Consider the following 7261-nt stretch of genomic DNA (forward strand, 5'->3'; position numbering starts at 1 on the left):
AAAAGTAATGATACTTAGGATGTCTTGGCAAAAAAATGACTTAGAGAACAACAAAGGTCATCATGTTAGGTTACCTAGAGTGTTGAATCTATTTCCAGGTGACTCGTATTTTAAGACTGCTACTAATAAAATAAAGAGTATCTAAAAGAAGAATCCAGAGAAAGATAAACAGGATTTTGAGGGGTCTGTAGACTCTGACATATCATGAAGTTCAAAGGAGTCATTAACTAAGTACACAGACATACACTACCCATCTTCAAATATTTGAATTACTGCTGTGTAGATGATTAGGTGCAAGATATATATTTCTGGAGAAAATAGGAGTAAAAATAAGATACATAAAAGTGAAACTTTGTAACACTTAAAGATATTTAACAGTGATTTGACTCCTTACTTGCTATTTAAATGAGGCCTGAATGCTACAAGTGAGCCTCCTACAATGACAGAGAAATGGTAATATAGACTTTAATCTTTTCCAACACTGGCAGCTCAAACTATATGTATGAGTAATTTTCTATTATACTGGGTCTATTTTCTCCATGATATTTTTGTGAAGTGCCTTAGTAAGATTTTCCCAAACTGTACAGAAGTTACAACATTTGAATTTTCTTTACTAAATTACTATTCACAGTGTTTTACTTATCCTTCACTGAAGAGACTAAAATTACTCTTTAAGTGTTCTGAGAAATCAAGATATTTATTTGTGCAAGTATGAAAAGTATTTGAACCTGGGCCCGATTTTCAATAAATCCAAGTTTTGGGTTACACCCCACAAAGCCCTTCAAAATAACACCATGGAAAGCTTGCCCTATGAGGCCAGTAAAGTAGTAAAGTGCTATGTAAATTATAAGAGAATATTATCAGCATTGTAATTGCTACCATGTCCTCAGATGGAACGTTTCCACAGATATGAAATATTCTCATCATAGAGCTTTAGGATAAAATCCTCCCCAACAAATCATTTTCTGAATTGCTGCTTGAACAGCCTTGTTCTGGAGGCTATATACCATGGGATTCAGCAGTGGAGTCACAACGGTGTAGGTCACTATCACTAGCCTGTCTTTACTGGATGAGTACTTGGCTGATGGTCACAGGTAGACAAAAGAGGCACAGCCATAGTGGACATTGACCACCGTGAGATGGGAGGCTCAAGTAGAGAAGGTTTTTCTCTTGCCTTCAGCTGAGGGTATCCTGAGGATGGTGCGTACAATGAAGCCATACGAGATGCAGATGAAAGTCAGAGGGACCATAAGTGCTAGGACTCCACCAGTGAAGATGAGTAGCTCATTGATGTAGGTATCTGTACAGGCAAGCCGGATAACTGGTGAGATGTCACAGAAATAGTGGTTGATCTTGTTTGGACCACAGAAAAGCAGTTCAAAAACTAAAAGGGAGCCTATCAGTGAGAAGAGAAAACCAATCACGGCACAAGTTGCTGCCAGCTGTCCACATACCTGCCAGCGCATGAGGATGGGGTAGTGAAGTGGATGGCAGATGGCAGTGTAGCGGTCGTAACCCATCACTCCCAGTAGCAGGCAGTTAGTGACAGCAAAACCAAGGAAGAACATCTGAGTGGTGCAGTGAATAAAAGAGACTGTTCTGAGCAGAAACAACAGATTTATGAGCATCTTGGGCAGGATGACAAAGGTGTAGCATGTCTCAAAAATGGAGAGGATCGGTGGCTCACGCCTGTCATCCCAGCACTGTGGGAGGCTGAGGAGGGAGACTCGCCTGAGCGACAGTGAGACCCCGACTCATGAAAAAAATGGAAAAACCCAGCCGGGTGCCGCGGCAAATGCCTGTAATCCCAGTGGCTCCCGGAGGCTGAGGCAGCGGGGTGCCCGCAGCCCGAGTCTGAGGTTGCAGTGAACTACCGCGCCCTCTGCACTCTGCTCAGGGGCATAGGGTGGGACCCTGTCTCAACAAAAAAAAAAAAAAAAAAATGGAGAGGATCCCTAGGAAGAAGTACATGGGTATGTGGAGGCTATAAGTACAAATTTATTTAAATAGCTGTTCCACTCAGAATAATCAGATATAGGCATAAGAAAACAGCAAAAAGGATGAGCTGGACTTCTCCAAGGCTGGAGAAGCCCAGAAGCAGGAACTCTGTGACTGAGGAGAAATTTGCTTGGCTGACTTGATCCCTGAGATTGACCTGCAGAGAACAAAGATGAAGCAACAGATCATTTACTCTGAATGAAGCAGAGAGTTACTTCTACTACGGGTGAAAGGACCTTTATGATAAAAGCTGGATGCTGACATATTGACTATGTCAATTCACAGAATGGTTTCAAAATATTCAGATTATATCTGTTTCCATGACCATTTCTTCATTTCTTATAATGTTTAAGTCTAGATGATCTTTCCACATTGCCTGCCTCAAATAGCAATTAGGAAATTAATTTGTTCATTTATCGATAGGTTTCATTAATAAATACTTATAGTTCATACAATTTTCTTAGGCTGTAAAATCAAAATATCATTCTTAGCAGAGATCTTACCTTTTTTACCAACTCTTCTCTCCTATCCCTATCTAGCTTCTTTCCCCAAATGCACCAATAAAAAAGATAAGTTTTTCCACAGTGGGACTGTTTTCTCATCTTGCATCTCAACTCTGTACCTTTGCTCCTATTTTTCCCTTCATCTGGAAGACATCTATCCACTTTGCCTCCACTCTCGATCCCTAAATAGAAACTACCATCTCTGGCAACTCTGCTCTGCAAAGATAAGAATGATAGGAACTTTCCTTTCTTTTAAATTGTTTAGCAAATTTTTATCGTATACTGGAATGTATCACAAAGGATAGATACTCTTAAGTTCTTGAAGAGCAACAGCTATTTGAATAAATTTAGAAATTTTTTATTGTCCAGCATAATACTATTTCCAAATATTATCAGCATCCAATAGTTTAATCACTTATAAATTACTTGATCTTAAAATGCACTTTCTCCTATACCAGAGTGTAAATCCCTCGGGGGGTAATTTTGTGTTCCTCATAGCTTCTAAAAGCCAATTTTTACTTAAAGGCTATTTTTCAAGGAGTTTATTACTAAACACTTGATTTTTGAAAAGAATCTGTAAAATACCTTATCTAAGCTCATAAAAAGGGTGCTGGAGGGCAGTGCCTGTGGCTTAGAGAGTAGGGCACCAGCCCCATATACCGAGGGTAGCGGGTTCAAACCCGGCCAGGCCAAACTGCAACAAAAAATAGTTGTGCATTGTTGCGTGACCAGAGACACGAACGAATAGCAGCTTTGCCATGGGTGTAAACTCGCTCCTATAATTATTAAGTCAAGAAACAGACTACACGAGATAAGATGGCATGTAGCGAAATTCTTTATTTAGGGGTTTGATTTTATACCTTTCTAGTCACGTACACACTTAATCTATTATCTGTTATTTTCACCATTACCTCAATTTACCTATCTGAAATCAACTTGAAAGGAAATATCCTGTTACCACATCAACACAATCACTTTTGCAGTAAACATCTTCTTGTAGACACTGACCAATCTCTGGGCAGGTGTGTAAACAAAATCATAAAGAAGAAAGTAGCCACAGGGGAACAGAGTTAATGGAAGAATATCTTCAAGCGTTCACTCAGTTTACTCACTATGAAGTAACGACTGTGTCTTTTCCTTAGGGCAGAGCACCCATAGACCTCTGACAATATGTTGTTAACATACGTCAATCCTCTGGCCTGTATCTCTGAGGAAGGGCGGCATGCCCTTTGATCTCAGGCTTCACGGGGTGCACAGCTTCAGAGAAACAGCTTATGGAATTTTTAACTCCAGGGAAGCCAACTCTGTGTGTGTCCCAGGGGGGCCCAGGTCCCTTAAGCCTCTGGAAAAAAAACAACCCATTTTAAACTCACACTGAGTTCACTTTGAGTGCTTGATGTAGGATTTGTTTATTTCTAAATATTATCCTACAGGCATTGTGGTGGGCACCTATAGTCCCAGCTACTTGGGACTGAGGCAAGAGAATAGCCTAAACCCAGGAGCTGGAGGTTGCTGTGAGCAGTGATGTTACAGCACTCTACCAAGGGCAATAAAATAAGAAACTCTGTCTCTTAAAAAAAAAATGGTGCTGGAAGCAGGTGTATGGGAACAGAGATACAGTCTACAACCTACTATATCCCATGACATAGTTGCCCTTGTTCTGCCCACATGTTAACCAGTCACACAATTAAGAAGCTGTAGACATGAACCACATTTGGTTCTTGTGAATTTCTCTACCATTACTTTTTTTTTTTTCTGACTCTGGATCTTCCTGGTACTTTATACATCAACTGATGGCCGACAAAATGAACACCACCAAGATCTTCCCTGGGGTATGCAATTTATTTACCTTCTCACTTTCCATCTCTGATGCTTATGCTGTAGAGTATTGGTCCTCAGACTGTTAGGATACTGAGGATCAAAGACAGCAGCAGGTCTGTAAAGAAAGACAGTTCAGGAAAAAAAAAAAAAGAAAGAAAGACAGTTCAGTTAGACACTTAACTTCTCTTTACTACTTCACTGCTTATTATAATTTTCTAATGTATTTTTGTCATCAGATAATAATTTCATGTGACATTTGTGAATGAAAGATGAATGAACTAACTGTTGGAAGCTCATTATTGGAAAGAGATGTGGGTATGTTTTTTCTTTTTTTCTTTCAAAGATGGCTGATAAAGAGGTAGTGTCATGGGTTCTGGAGAATATATTTTGTGGCATTTGCTTGAAGTCTTCTCTCTCTGCTTCTGAAAGTTCACTTGGTGAGGCTCTATTTTGCCTAACCCTAAGCCATATTCTGTTTTCTCCATTTTTGAGCTGCCTTGTATATTCATTCAGACCTTGTTCTCCCCACATGCTCTTTTTTCACCATCACCAATTAACTAGATAGACTAAAATTTACAGGAGCATTTCTAAAATCATCAATTTAGAGCATTTCTAAAATTATCTCTGGTGACTTACATTTCTCTGTCAGTAAATTCAATTGTTATCTTCGGTTGGTTTCCCACATAATATAGCCTAACCAGGGCTGTTATCCCATGTTGCCTACGGCAGAACTGTTAGAGTGCAGAGAAACCCAGAAATCTAACAAATTACATTCAAAAATTAATATTATCACAACAATTTGTATCTCACAACAGCACTGATTTTTTTCTGCCACTGATGTCTCACTGCCTAAAATGGTATAGTCCTACTTCCTCTGCTGAGAATTCTCAGAATTATCCCCCAAAGCATCATCAAAAAACTTCTCTTTTGTTTCTTGTTAGTTAGGGTCCTAGTATGCTGATTGATATTTATACTTTCCAAAACTCCAGGGAACTATTATTGCCCCATCATTTTTGGTACAGTTCTTGTTTCTCTCAATTAGCAAAGGGATGCAGAAAACACCATGGATTCAAAATCTCATAGCTCTAATAAGAAAAAAAGAAACAGGAAGAAACTGATATTGGCAATTAGTTAGTTGTCTCTCCCAGATTCCCTGGTGGCTCATTAGAAGCTGAAGACTCCTGCAGACTGAGGAAATGAAAGTGAATGTGGAAAACCCATATTACAGGATGGAATGCTTTTCTGTAGTCGTGTGTGTGTGTGTGTGTGCATGTGCGTGTGTGTGCGTGTGCGTGTGTGTGTGTGTGTGTGAGAGAGAGAGAGAGAGAAGCTCTCTTCTTCCTTGGACTTCTTCAGGACAATTAAAAACCTTGCTTTATCATTGCCAAGGAGGAACAAAATTCTCACTTTTAGCTTAGGTTCATCTACATGTAACATTAAAATTCAATTGCTTTGCCAAGGAGAAGAGCATAGGAACACAATATGAGTGATGGGGGAAGATGGATGCTTTTGCTTATAAAGCTAAAAACCTTGAAAAACAGTAGCAAAAAGCAGACAAAGAGACAGAATGAGAGTTGTTGAGTGTTTAGGTGCAAGTCACAGACATAATACACTGCTTTTTTCCAGATTTCTGTGGATGAAAAGACCTCCAATCAAGTATATTCCTTGAGAGCGGAGACTAGTAATACAATCCTGTGGGCAGCATCCTTGAGAGCATGGGTAGTCCCCCCACGTCCCCCAGCTTTAGTCTTATTCTTTCCTACAATTCTCTAATAGTCTGACTGAAGATAGAAGAGAGGGAATTTGGGGTAAGAGAAAGATTAATTAAGTGCCTCTTTATATTTGTGAACCGTTGTTTTTCTATCCTGCATTTGGAATTAGGTTACAATTGAACCTCTCTATTACTGGACTGGAGTAATACATGGCTAGAAGTTCAAGTTTCCTAGTCATTGTTACTCTTCCTCCTCTGTGAGATAGTATGGAAAAATCCACCTTCCTGGCTCTCCCTCAGGACTTCACAAGAGACTCCTAAGCAGTAGGAGAGTGAATAGAAAGCACTTTAGTATGGAGGTCTTCCTTGCCTGACTCTCTTGGGCAGGTCCTGTCAGTTGGCACCAGCAGAGACCTTCCTGGCATCATTTCCCAGCAGATTCTCTCAGAGCAGGGGAAACTCCAAGATGATAGGATTCCTGACTCAGTCTTTTTCTTTCCAATTATATCAACCTCTGTTATAGGCTATCCAAGGAGATCCCACAGCAGCCAGTGCTGCTTCCAGCAATTCTCCAATGTTCACACTGACTCTTCTAATAGCAGCTGAGTGTGAAAGTTTCTTGGACATCGGTCTGTTCAGTACATCTTCCTGAATAAACATTTCCCCTCAGGTTTCTGACCAAGTCCCCAGCCTTGGTACTGCATAACTATTTAAATAAAACCATCAAAGACCTCTAAAGTTTCAAAGCAGAAATAAATCTGGAAAAATATTGCAGTTGGTCACATGTATAAAATTATTTCTTGATGCAATTACTGTGGATTCAGGCAGGACCCCATACTAGAAGCTGCATATTTCCGGGAAGTTAAACATAATCACCTTTTGCTTAACTAGACTTTAAACTTGAGTGTTCAATAAACTAAGTATGATACATATTCCATCTCAAATATTCCAGCATGATTCATGTACACAAGCAAGTATCTTTTCATTCCACCTTTAGAGAAAAAGGCACCTGCATTGTGTCACTATATTCACTTTTGATGCAGATGTCAACCTCTGCAAATTATCATTAACTATAACTTATCTTTTCTTCTTACCAACTATTATAATTTTACATGCCATTATTACACAGTATTTTCCCCTTCACATACCTCTAGTTTCTGTTTTTATTGGGTGAGTTTTTCATGTGTTTTGCTGAAGGTTTTATCCCAATCTTTTAGGACATTGCCTG

At 39.5% G+C, this 7261-nt stretch overlaps 1 pseudogene; it reads right to left on the reverse strand.

Moving 5' to 3' along the window:
- Positions 1-923: 923 nt before the first annotated feature.
- On the reverse strand, positions 924-4365 carry LOC128596480 (olfactory receptor 10R2-like; annotated as a pseudogene).
- Positions 4366-7261: the final 2896 nt, after the last annotated feature.

The sequence above is a fragment of the Nycticebus coucang genome, chromosome 10, assembly GCF_027406575.1.
Source record: "Nycticebus coucang isolate mNycCou1 chromosome 10, mNycCou1.pri, whole genome shotgun sequence".
Classification (NCBI taxonomy): Eukaryota; Metazoa; Chordata; class Mammalia; order Primates; family Lorisidae; genus Nycticebus; species Nycticebus coucang.